General features: G+C 45.1%; 1 pseudogene; it reads right to left on the minus strand.

Moving 5' to 3' along the window:
• Positions 1-5120: 5120 nt before the first annotated feature.
• On the minus strand, positions 5121-6239 carry LOC142446056 (glyceraldehyde-3-phosphate dehydrogenase-like; annotated as a pseudogene).
• Between the last annotated feature and the right edge of the window lie 6771 nt (positions 6240-13010).

Below are 13010 nucleotides of genomic sequence, written 5' to 3' on the forward strand. Positions count from 1 at the left end.
GGTGCACTCAGCAATATCTTGTAAGGCATCTCCCTCAGGCAATGCTACTGATGCAGCCCCATCTGGTATATCAACTTGAATAGTTAGGCTAATCTGCTCAGGTGTGTATTGTGAATTAATTCTTTCAGCTGGGAGGGGTGGATCTACTGACTGGGGTGACTCTTCTGGATCATCAGCCCATATGTTCCCATCCCATGTTTCAGGGTCCCAACTTTTTCCAATCAATGCCCTTACTTTGGTTTCAGACACTGCTCTAGATCTGCAATTCAGCTGCCGTTGTCATTCAGCCACTTGTATAATGAGACTCTGGACCTGGGTCTCAGTAATGTCAGCTCTTTTACTAGAGGAGGGAGGCTCTCCTTTGTAGCACAGATGGAAGTTTTCAAATCCGTTAGTCTGCACTTTTGAGGCTCTGAGATCATCCCTCTCCTTTTTTTTTTAAACATTTTATTAGGGGCTCATACAACTCTTATCACAATCCATACGTACATCAACTGTGTAAAGCACATCTATACATTAATTGCCCTCATCATTTTCAAAGCATTTGCTCTCCACTTAAGCCCTTGTCATCAGGTCCTCATTTTCCCCCTCCCTCCCCGCTACCCCCTCCTTCATGAACCCTTGATAATTTATTATTTTTTCATATCTTGCCCTGTCCGACGTCTCCCTTCATCCCCTTTTCTATTGTCCGTCCCCCAGGGAGGAGGTCACATGTAGATCCTTGTAATTGGTTCCCCCTTTCCAACCCACCCTCCCTCTATGATCCCAGTATCACCACTCACACCCCTGGTCCTGAAGGTATAATCCACCCTGGATTCTCTGTGCCTCCAGTTCCTATCTGCACCAGTGTACATCCTCTGCTCTATCCAGACTTGCAAGGTAGAATTCGGATCACGATAGTGGGGAGGGGGCGGGGGGAAGGAAGCATTTAGGAACTAGAGGAAAGCTGTATTCTTCATCGGTGTTACATTGCACTCTGACTGACTCATATCCTCCTCTAGACCCCTCTGCAAGGGGATCTCCAGTGGCTGACAAATGGGCTTTGGGTCTCCACTCTGCACTTCCCCTTTCATTCACTATGGTAAGATTTTGTTTTGTTCTGATGATGCCTTATACCTGATCCCTTCGACACCTCATGATCGCACAGACTGGTGTGCTTCTTCCATGTGGGCTTTTTTGCTTCTGAGCTAGATGGCTGCTTGTTTACCTTCAAGCCTTTAAGATCCCAGACACTATCTCTTTTGATACCTGAGCACCATCAGCTTTCTTCGCCACATTTGCTTATACACCCATTTGTCCTCAGTGATCATATCATGGAGGTGTGCACCCAATGATATGATTTTTTTGTTCTTTGATGCCTGATAACTGATCCCTTTGGAACCACATGATCACACAGGCTGGTATGTTCTTCCATATGGGCTTTGTTGCTTCTGAGCTACAAGGCTGCTTGTTTATCTTCAAGCCTTTAAGATCCCAGACACTATATCTTTTGATAGCCGGGCACCATCAGCTTTCTTCACCATATTTGCTTATTCACCCGCTTTTGTCTTCAGTGGTTGTGTCAGGAGGGTGAGCATCATAGAATGCCAATTTAATAGAAGAAAGTATTCATGCATCGAGGGAGTGCTTGAGTGGAGGCCCAATGTCCTTCTGTCACCTTAATACTAAACCTGTAAATATAGACACATAGATCTATTTCCCCATCTTCATATATGTATTTGCATATGTACATGTCTTTTGTGTAGACCTCTATAAATGCCCTTTGCCTCCCAGCTCTTTCCTCTATTTCCCTTGACTTTCTTCCTGTCCCACTATCATGCTCCGTCCCCACCTGGGTTTCAGCAATACCTCTTCGTTACATTACATTACCCTTGATCATGCCCCACCAGGCCTGCCACACCCACCTCACCACCAATTTGGATCACTTGTTGTTCCCTTGTCCCTAGGTTTGTTAACACCACTTCCTTACCCCCCCCCCGCCCTCCCCTATCCCATTTCCCCTCAGAACTGTCGGTCCCGTGGTTTTTCCTCCAGCTTGTTCATCCAGCCTATCTTATTTAGACAGACATGCGGAGATAATAACATGCACAAAAACAAGACAGAGCAAAACCAAGCAACAATATCATCAACAAAACAACAACAAACCACTGACAAAGAACAAAGCAAAACACAAGAAAGAATAGTTTGTTCAAGGATCATTTGTTGGCCTTTAGGAGTGTTTTCCAGTCCAGTCTGTTGGGCACCATGCCCTGGCCCCAAAGTCCACCTTCAGCATTCCCTAGGGACCTTGCCACTCCATTCCCTTGCTGTTCTGCTGCACTCCCCCAGTGCTTTGCCTCGGTGTGGTGGGATCAGGTCGGGCGCAATTCCCACACTGTGTCTCCAGTGCTGTCCCCTGCAGGGCGATGGGTCAGTGAGGGAAGTCATGTCTCATAGTGGGGCTGGCCATGTGGTCCTCTCTGTGGACTGGCTGCTCTAATTGGGGTCATCGTTCTCAGGGCCTGGTGTGCCAGGATGTGCTCCACTCTCACTTACTCCCCCTTCATCTGCTCCCGTGTGCTGCGATCAGATATGTCCCTCTTCTGGAGCTGCAGATTCAGTGCCATCCTTTGAAATAAATTCTTCTGGGGGCAGGGGCAGGCGTCCACTTAGTATTTGGTACTGGGGCCAGCCCCCCCAGGCCTCTCCACTGGTTGCCTACTCCCTCTCCTTAATCACACTTTCCATTGTAAGAAGGACCAGCCAACCAGCTTCCCTATACTTGTCATCCTTACAAAACTCCTGGAAAATATCAAACATACGATCACTCAGAGCCTCTCCTTTAACCAGCACCTCATCTATCGGTGGTGCTACTTTAGGTATTATCTTTGCTATTTCACACCATGGATTAGGAAGAGTAGCAGACTTATCCATGCTTTGGGATGTTGAAGTAGCCTCACTATCATATATATATCTGCGTTAAATAAAAGAAATGAACAGTTAAGTTATAAAGCAGTACAAATGGCTCAGTGTAACTCACTCCCGTGAGAGAGTTGTGAGACACTAGCAGTCTTGGTGTGGCTCTTTTATTCATAGTCTTTGTAATTCCAGCCAAATGACTGGATTAGAGCATTCTAATAAGGCTCAGAAGACTTTGATGAGGGAAATGGTCAGTTTTGCCATTTCACTAGGGTATAAAACAAGCCATCTGTGAAGCAGGAACAGTGAATCTCAAAAACATCTAGAAGGAATAGGCAGGCAGGAAACATGTCTCAGATCCTTGGACAGAGAAGTAACAGTGGCAGCAGAGACTATAAACCAGAGCATTGGGCTTCCCAGCCCACAGAATGAGTAAAGCTGAGTGCCTTCAGGCAGGAGGTTGACTTGCAGTCTTGGATGCCCTTTGGACTTGTATTAGGTGCTTAGTAACACTTATCTTATTAAAGCAGATGCTAAGAGGCCCTGTGGCTAAGAGGCTGAAGACCAGTCAGAAGTGTGCCTGCTCTATGATCTCTGCGTGCTTTAATTTACAGATTCAACTTATGTCCCGGATGTGGTTTGTCTTCAAGTATGTGCCATGTGAGCTCGAAAAGAATGTGAATTTTTTTGCAATTGGGTAGACAGCTCTGAAAATATCTATAGGTCAAGTTGTCTAACCGTAATGTTTAGATCTATTATCTCCTTGGTAAGCTTCTTTCCCTGTGATCTGTCTTTCTCGGATAGTAGTGTATTAAAGTCACCTACTATAATTTTTGAGTCTGCAATTTCTATTTTCATCTTTTGGAGTGTCTGATTGACAGATTTCATGGGTCTCTCATTGGGCACGTATATATTTATTATAGTCATTGGTTCTTGGTCTATTGTTCCCTTGAGCATTATACAGTGCCCCTCCTTAGCTCTTATTATGACTTGCACCTTGACATCAATTTTGTCTGAGATTAGGATAGCAACTCCTGCTTCTTTTGAATTTCCATTTGCTTGGTATATTTTTCTCCAGCCTTTGATTCTCAGCCTATTTTTGTCTGTAATCTTGTGATATGTCTCCTGTAGGCAGCAGATGGATGGGTTGTGTTTTCTAAGCCTTTGCCTTTTAATGCCTGAGTTCAGTTCATTGATATTTAAGGTTATTATATCCATCTGTGGAGTCTGTGATGTCATCTTGTACCTTTTGTGTTGGGTGTTTTTCTACCTCCCTTTCTTATCAGTGTGTCGTGCATGTGCGTGTGGTTCATTCTTGCCTTCTTTCCACCCTTAAGGCAATGCTATCTTGGGGGCTGTTTTCTCTGTTGCCCTCTGAGTGGGGTTGTTCTATGTGATGGTCTCTTATAATCCAGCTTCTTTGATGATTTGCTCTGCATCCAGATTGAGTAAGTGTGGTGAGAGGATACAACCCTTTCACACACTTTTCCTGATTTTAAAACATGTATGAGGTGATACCCAACAAAGTCGATTTTTTTTCAAAGCTATGTATGTATGATGTAAGTATTTGGTATCGGCTCCCCTTTCCCCCTCCCCTTCCCCCATCCTCCCACCTTCATGAATCCTTGATAATTTATAAATTATTTTTATTTTCATAATTTACACTGTCCACTGTCTCCCTTCACCCATGTTTCTATTGTTTGTCCCCCTAGGGGGTAGAGGTGTTGAACTTCGATCATTGTGATCAGTTCCCCCTTCCTACCCCACAAAGCTATGTATTTAAAAATTTTTTTAACAAAACAACCTTATCACCTTCAACGTACTCTCCACAACACTTAATACAGTTGTCAAATCTATGGTTCAATTCTTGGACACATTTTTCAAACTCATCTGTTTGGATGGCAGCACCTCCCTCATTTTTTTCTTCATTTCTTCCATGTAGTCAAACTGCTTTCCTTTCATGTCCCTCTTCATTCTTGGAGACAAAAAGAAGTTGCACAGATCAAGGTCAGGTGAGTAAGGTGCATGGGGTAAAACTGGTACACTGAGGTGGCTGCGTGAGCAGGTGCATTGTCACGGTGGCAAATCCAGTCCCCTGTCTGCCACAAATCAGGCATTTTTTTTATGGGTACGGTGTACTTTTTTGATGGTGCATACCAAGGTTGGGCTCTGTAAGCCCTTCCGCTTCCTTCAGGGGGTTCGGATGTTATATTCTCAGTATGTTAAGGGATTGAATTGGGGGCAGAGACTCCCCAGCAGCTGAGGGTCTCTCTTCCTCTAGTGCTGTTGCTGGGGCTGCTGGTCCAGGGGGGCTCTTCCTCCTTGGAGGCCGTGTGGGCCATGAGGTCCACCACCCTGTTGCTGTAGCCAAATCCATCGTCATCCCAGGAAATGAGCTTGACAAAGTAGTCGTGGAGCGCAATGCCAGCCCAGCATCAAAGGAGGAAGAGTGGGAGTCACTGTTGAAGTCACAGGAGACAACCTGGTCCTCGGTATAACTCAGGATGCCCTTTAGGGGACCATCACTGCCTGCTTCACCACCTTCTTGATGTCATCGTACTTGGCAGCTTTCTCCAGACGGCAGGTGAGATCCACGATGGACACATTGGGGGTGGGGACATGGAAGCCCATGCCAGTCAGTTTCCCATTCAGCTCCGGGATGACCTTGCCCACAGCCTTGGCAGCACCAGTAGATGCAGGGATGATGTTCTGGGCAGCCCCACGGCCATCACGCCAGTTTCTAGAGGGGCCGTCCATGGTCTTCTGGGTGGCAGTGGTGGCGTGGACTGTGGTCATGGGTCCTTCCATGATGCCAAAATTGTCCTGGATGGCCTTGGCGAGGGGCTAAGCAGTTGGTGGGGCAGGCGGCATTACTGACAATCTTGAGGGAGTTGTCGTACTTCTCGTGGTTCATGCCCATCGCAAACATGGGGGCATCGGCAGAAGGGGCAGAGATGATCACCCTCTTGGCACCGCCCCTCAGGTGAGCCCAAGCCTTCTCCATGGTGGTGAAGACACCAGTGGACTCCACGACATACTTGGCACCGGCCTCACCCCACTTGATGTTGGCAGATCTTGCTCCTGGAAGATGGAGATGGCCTTCCCATGGACGATAAGTTTCCCATCCTCCGCCTTGACGGTGCCATTGAATCATACTGGAACATGTAGACCATGCAGTTCAGATCAATGAAGGGGTCATTGATGGCAACAAAATCCACTTTGCCAGAATTGAGAGCAGCCCTGGTGACCAGGCACCCAATGTGGCCGAATCCGTTCACTCCGACCTTCACCATCGTGTCTCTGGGATGCGGCTGGGACTGCACGGGAACGGGAGAGGCGGCTGTCTGTCGCACGAGGAGGAGCAGAGAGCCAAATCAGGCATGTTTGTTGCACACTGTTACGCTAGCTTTTCAGAACCTCTAAATAGAAAGCTTGATGAACAGTCTGACCTGGTAGGATGAACTCCAAATGTACTGTCAATATTTTTGTCCTTTCGGGAAGTCTACTGACATCCAGAATGAGGTTTGTCATTAATTGACATTTCACCCCTTTTGAAATGAGATAACCACTCATACATTTGAATTTCACTTTGACCAGAAAGAACCTTCCCAGGCAATGTCAATGGGTGCACTAACTCAGAGTGAGTTGCTCGATGCTCGTCTAGGGGTGGGGGTGGGGGAATGCACACTACAAAAGCTCCACCCAGCAGAACTTTTGTTGTTTTGGGGGGTACTCCCTACTATACCCTCGTTCTGTTCACACAACTGCACACCTGCCTGTTGATCCATGTACAAGTTCCAAATGAGCACAGCACAGTGTTCTGGAATTCTGATTAGTTTCAAGGCTATCCATAGTTTGTTATGATCCACACTGTTGAATGCCTTGGCATAGTCAATAAAAACAAGTTCATTTATGATAATCTCTGCTTTCTGTTAAGATCCATCTGACAGCAGCATCAACAAAGTTCTGATCATTGGAACATTGGCAGGAGACCCGGAGATGAGCAATAGAAAGGAGATTTCCTGTTTAGATCTTAGTGGTGTGGCTTTTGATGACAGGTCTTGGCATTCGCAATAATGGCAGTGGAGGTCAGATCATTCTTAGGCCCCAGAAGCCCAGACAAAGGTAGAACCTCTCCAGGGGCTCTCGCTCGCTCAGGGCACTGAGCCCCGTGCAGGACAGGCTCCGAAATGGCAGCAGTAGATAGAAGCATGGACTCCAATTCACAGCCACTCGCAGCTTCTGGTCTCTGGTATTACGATTTGGAATAGATTTGATGACAGTGGGTCTTCTTTTTGAATCTTCACTGTGTCCTTCTTCTTTCATTGCCCTTCCAGACCTTCTGGCATTTTGTAAGAACCCCCCAGATTGAATCTCTTGTGTTTGAAATACCTGGAGAGTTTTCTGTTTTTCTGACTGGTACAACAAATATAAGTATTATTTCTGAATTTCAACATAAGGAAATTTAATTTTATATTTAATTTTGGGCTAGGATAGATCACTTTTGCCTCACCTCTCTGACTTTATCAGGGGCGACTCAGTAGCTGATCTCTGGATGAACACTCAGAGCAGAGGCAGACAAGCTGGCAGGGAAGCTCCAGCTTTCCACATACCCCATAAAAACTGCTCTTGCCCGACTTCCGTCCTCGTTTGCAATCTGGAGCCATGTCCTCCAACACAATTCAGAATACTGCCCTCACATTTCTGGCCTCCCAGGTAGAGTTCTTGACACACGTTCATCCACCCTGTGATGTTGCCCCTGCTTCTCCAAGCCCCATAATAACTACACTCACCTGCTTGGGAGGCCTGCCAAGTCTGGTCAAGTTTCACTTCAGCAAACAGAAATGAACAAACACTAACTTAAAAAAATCATTTATTGGGGGCTCATACAGCTCTTATCACAATCCATACATCCATCCATTGTGTCATGCACATTTGTACATATGTTGCCATCATTATTTAAAAAAATTTTTTTAAATTAACAAATCTTTTTATTGGGGCTCATACAGCTCTTATCACAATCCGTACATACATCAATTGAGCAAAGCACCCTTATACATTCATTGCACTCGTCATTCTCATAATTCACCTTCCACTTGGGTTCCTGGAATCAGCTCGGTTTCCCTTTTTTTCCTCCATCCCCCTCCCTCCCCGCTCCCCCCTTCCCCCTGGTCCCTTGATAGTTTATAAATAATTATTATATCTTATCTTACACTCCCTGCCATCATTATTTTCAAAACATTTTCTTTCTACTTGAGTCTTTGGTATCAACTTATTCCCAACCCCCTCCCTCATGAACCCTTGATAATTTATAGATTATAATTTTTTCATGTCTTACACCAATCACTGTCTCCCTTCACCCACTTTTCTGTTGTTCATCCCCCTGGGAGGGGATTATATGTAGATCATTGTGATTGGTTCCCCCTTTCTCCCCCGCCTTCCCCTCCTAGTATTGCTACACTCATTATTGGTCCTGAGAGGCTTATCTTTCCTGGATTCCTGGTGTTTGCAGCTCTATCTGTAATAGTGTACATGCTCTCGTCTAGCTGGATTTGTAAGGTAGAGTTGAGGTCATGATAGTGGGGGGAGGAAGCATTAAAACTAGAGGAAAGTTGTATGCTTCATCGGTGCTATGCTGCACCCTGATTGGCTCATCTCTTCCTGTGACCCTTCTGTGAGGGGATGTCCAATTGTCTACAGATGGGCTTTGGGTCTCTTCTCTGCCCTTCCCCTCATTGGACATAATTTTTTGTTCTGGGTCTTTGATGCCTGAATACCTGATTCCATCAATACCTCATGATCACATGGGCTGGTGTGTTTCTTCCATGTGGGCTTTGTTGCTTCTCAGCTAGATGGCCGCTTGTTTATTCTTCAAGCCTTTAGGACCCCAGATGCTATATCTTTAGATAGCCAGTACCGTTAGCTTTCTTTACTACATTTGCTTATGCACCCATTTTGTTTTCAGTGATCATGTAGGGACGATGAGCATCACAGAATGTCGGGTTATTAGAACAAAGTGTTCTTGAATTGACAGAGCACTTGAGTAGAGGCCCAATGTTCATCTGCTATCTTGATACTTAACATATAAATATATGTACATTGATCTATTTCCCTATCATTATATAAATACTATATCTACATATGTACATGCCTGTATTTAGATCTCTATAAGTGTCCTTTGCCTCCTAGTTCTTTTCTCTATTTCCATTTACTTTCCTCTTTCCCCACTGTCATGTTCGACCTTCATTAGGATTTCAGTAATTCCTCTTGGCTACATTGCACTTGATCAAGCCTCACCAGGCATCCTACGCTCTCCTCACCATCGATTTTAGATCACTGGTTGTTCCCTTGTCCCTGGATTTGTTGGCATTCCCCTTCCTTTCTCCTGCCTCCCCCTCTCCCGTGTCCCCGAGAACCGTTGGTCCCATTGTTTTCTCTTCTCGATTGTTTAACCCACCTATCTTATCTAGATAGATATGCAAAAACAATAATAAGCACAAAAACAAAACAAAACAAAAAACCAAAACAAACAACAACAAAAAGAAAAGCCTATAAATGGTTCCAGGTCTGTTTGTTGACATTTATGAGAGTATGATGGGGTGCCACACCCTGCCTCAAAGTCTATTTTTGGTATTCCTTGCGAACTTCATGGTTTTGCTCTCCCTTGCTGCTCTGTTGCACGCCCTTGGTGTTTTACCCCAGTGTGGTGGGGTCAGATCGGGCACAATTCCCACACTGTGTCTCCAGTGTTGTCCCCCATAGAGTTACGGGTCAGTGAGGAACGTTATGGGTCAGCAAGAATTTTGTCTTGGGGCTTGGTGGTCCAGGATGCAAACACTAACTATTGCCTACCAAGTAAACAGGTTTTTGTTTGTTTGTTTTTAAGGATAAAGCTTCAATTACTCAGTGTTAGGCATGGGGTGGTAAGAAGATGGTCTCATTTACCATTGACACGGGTATTAATAGAAACAACTTTTTTTGGAATGAGATATGTCTGTATATACCAGTAACCTAGATCTAGGAATTTCACAAGGAATCTGGTGGGACAATGGGTAAGTATTGGATAACCTATCTGGAAGGCAGGATGTTGAAATCCACCAGCCCTTTTCTAGGAGAAAAGACCTGGTGATCTGCTCCAGTAGGGAGTACAGCCTAGGAAATTCTATCAGGAAGTTCTCTCATATAAGCCGTGTGAAAAGTTGGTGGGAAAATTCCATTATCTTTTAATTCCATGTTTTCCAGGAACCCCTTGTATTGGGGTTGCCATAAATTGGAATGGAGTTGATGGGAGGTCTGTGGAGATCCTGGTTGATTCAGAGGCTAACATGTTTGTCCATAGTCGGAAGGCAGTGTGCCTGTCTGCTAGCCAGAAAGTTGGCAAAGACCTGAGAGTCCACTTGTGAAAAACCAATGACTCAAACCCTACACAGCACCACTCTATTCTGAAACATGTGGTCTGCCGTGAGTTAGAATCAATTCAATGGTAACTGTATTTTTGCTGCTGTTGTTTTTTTCACAAGGAAGGAGGTAAAGCTTTCAGGTAAATGGCCAACAGGACATGCCATCTACAGCCATAAAGTCAATGCCAACTCACAACACCTTATATAGGGTTTCCAAGACTACAAATATTCTTAAAAGATCGTTTCGTTGACATATAATTCACATATCATACAATGTAATCATTCAATTATATTAAGAAGAGTTCTGAAATCATCACAATCTCTTTGAGAGCATTTTTTTCCTCATACTCATTGTTGTTAGCCTCCTGTTTCCCCTCATCCTCCCTGCCATGCTCCTAGGTAATTATTAATCTGTCACTATCGATTTACCTACCCTGGATTTCGCATACAGAAAATCATACAAAACACAAGCAGGAAACAAACAAAAAACCCAACAACAATGACAAAAATAAAAAACAAGAAAGACTTTTGTCTAAAAGAAAGCAGGAAATCTTAAAAACGGAAATAACTTTAAAATTAGTCAAAAGGGAGATGAAATGATAAGACATCACATCCGCCATGATTGACTTCCCAACGCTCTGTCTGATAGCCAGGCTACTCACATCCCGGACTGTGGCCAGAGGGGATTCGCCAGAGGCTTCATCCATGTTCGGACCTGCAATGGATTCTAGGCTACCGCTGTCACCCATGGCCTTTTGAAAACTGGGTGTTGAGAATTTAAGTTCGGATACTGTTTTCTCCTTATGTTTCTTCCATGTGGACTTAGTTGATACCTCACTTAGATGGTTGCTTGTTTGAAGACAAGACTTTAAGACCCCAGATTTTTTCTGATAGCTGGAGATCATTTGATTTCTTCACCACACTTTGCTCTGTACCCATATCTCCAGCGATCTCTTTATAAGAGGGAATGTTGAGTAGGGCCGTAGGACTGCAAATTTTTATGGGAGTAAGCAGACTCATCTTTCTCCTTGGAAGGGGCTACTAGATTTGAACCTTCAACCTTGATGCTAACAGCCCAAAGCCCAAGCCACAGTGTCACCAATGCTTCTTAGTTCCTTCTTCAGAGAATGAACATTTCCACACACAGGTGTTTGATGTACTGATATTCATAAATATGAAGGAATGGAAACTATGGGGTTAAGAAAGGACGACACATTTCTTTGAAAGAGGAAGTTACTAAAACTAGTAAGTACAAATTCGCTTTTAATCAAGTCTATCTGACTCCAGTCCCCCTTTCTCAGTCACTACTTCCTCCGTGGATTTAACAAAAAGCATTGGCAACGGCAGAAGCCAAAGCAAGAGAAATGCCTCCCAAAGCTGCACTCAAACAGCCAGGGCGCTCCCTCAGTGTCTGCTCTCTGAGACTGAGTCTGGCTAACGCGTCCTGACGTCCCAACCCCTTGGGAAGGATCAGTACCCTGTGCTGAATGTCTTTGCAGGATTCCTACTGAGGGACTCAGACGCGACACGTTAAAACAGCATTGGTTCTTGATACTGCCTGCCTGGGCTCCTAGGGCAGTGGTGATGGAGAGATGAGAACAACCAAGCCTGCCACCAAGATGGCGAAGCCCGGCCAAAGATAAGCCACTCTTGGGAGTATATGGAACACATCAGGATGACTTTCCAACTTAAATGGAGGATCCTTTGCAAAATGGAAAGGATTCTGGTTGTGGCTTAGGCTTTGCACCAGGCTACGACCAGGGATCCAGCTATGTCTGGACTGACTGGCCATGCGCAAAGCAAACTCTGCCTGCCTCACATCTGGCTTCTGGAAGAGACACTGCACCCCCTCCCACCTTTAACCTTTTGCTCAGAAGTGTGCTAAGAAGTATAAAACTAAAACACTAGATTCCAAATGAGTCCTCTGGTTAATTCATTGCTCTGCCAAAGGTGTTTTTACTTGCTTGTTTTTCTTCCTAAGCTTTCCGAAGTCAGAAAAAAGGGCACTTCTTTTTAGAATGGGGAGATGGATAGGTTTAAAGTGGTATCTTAAAGATATAGACAAATCTCAGCATTCAGGATTTATTTGCTCTCCCAGTTGGATTATGTTTACCCAGAAGCCCCGCATTCTTTTTGGGCTTTGCAGCCACCTGCAGAAGATGACTTTATTTGCTCTGGAGGACAGTGCCCAGTGGCTGGCTTTACAGTCTGTGTGTCGGAGGCCTGGCAGATGGGTGAGTCTTCATCTGGGTGTGGTCATTTCATGCTTATACCACCATCTATTGGCTTCAGAGACCCAATTTCCATTTTCTATGTGCTTATGGAGTGGCTTAAAAAAAATTCAGCTACTTTGCCATCAGCCCAGATACTGGCCATGAATCCCTAGATCAGAGAAGCAAAGGTCTCGCGCGATGCTCTCCATCTCCCACAGCTCCTGGATCTGCACATGAGGTGTGCTCCTCTGTGGGTGTTGCACGTCCCTCTGCAATGCCTACTCACTTTTGAGGCCCAGCGCCACGTTCCCCTCTTCTAGAAGCCCAGCCCATGCCCCTCAGGTCTAAGCAGCAACCCTCTCCTGCTCCCTTCTATTGTGCTCCTTGTTCACCCCATATCGGGGTTGTTTGTTGTCCTGTTTTCCTGACATTTCAAGCCCTTCTGGAGTCAAGAACATCTTAAATCCATTGTTGTCAAGTCGATTGAAAGTCTAGTGAC

The sequence above is a fragment of the Tenrec ecaudatus genome, chromosome 4 (genome assembly GCF_050624435.1).
Source record: "Tenrec ecaudatus isolate mTenEca1 chromosome 4, mTenEca1.hap1, whole genome shotgun sequence".
Classification (NCBI taxonomy): Eukaryota; Metazoa; Chordata; class Mammalia; order Afrosoricida; family Tenrecidae; genus Tenrec; species Tenrec ecaudatus.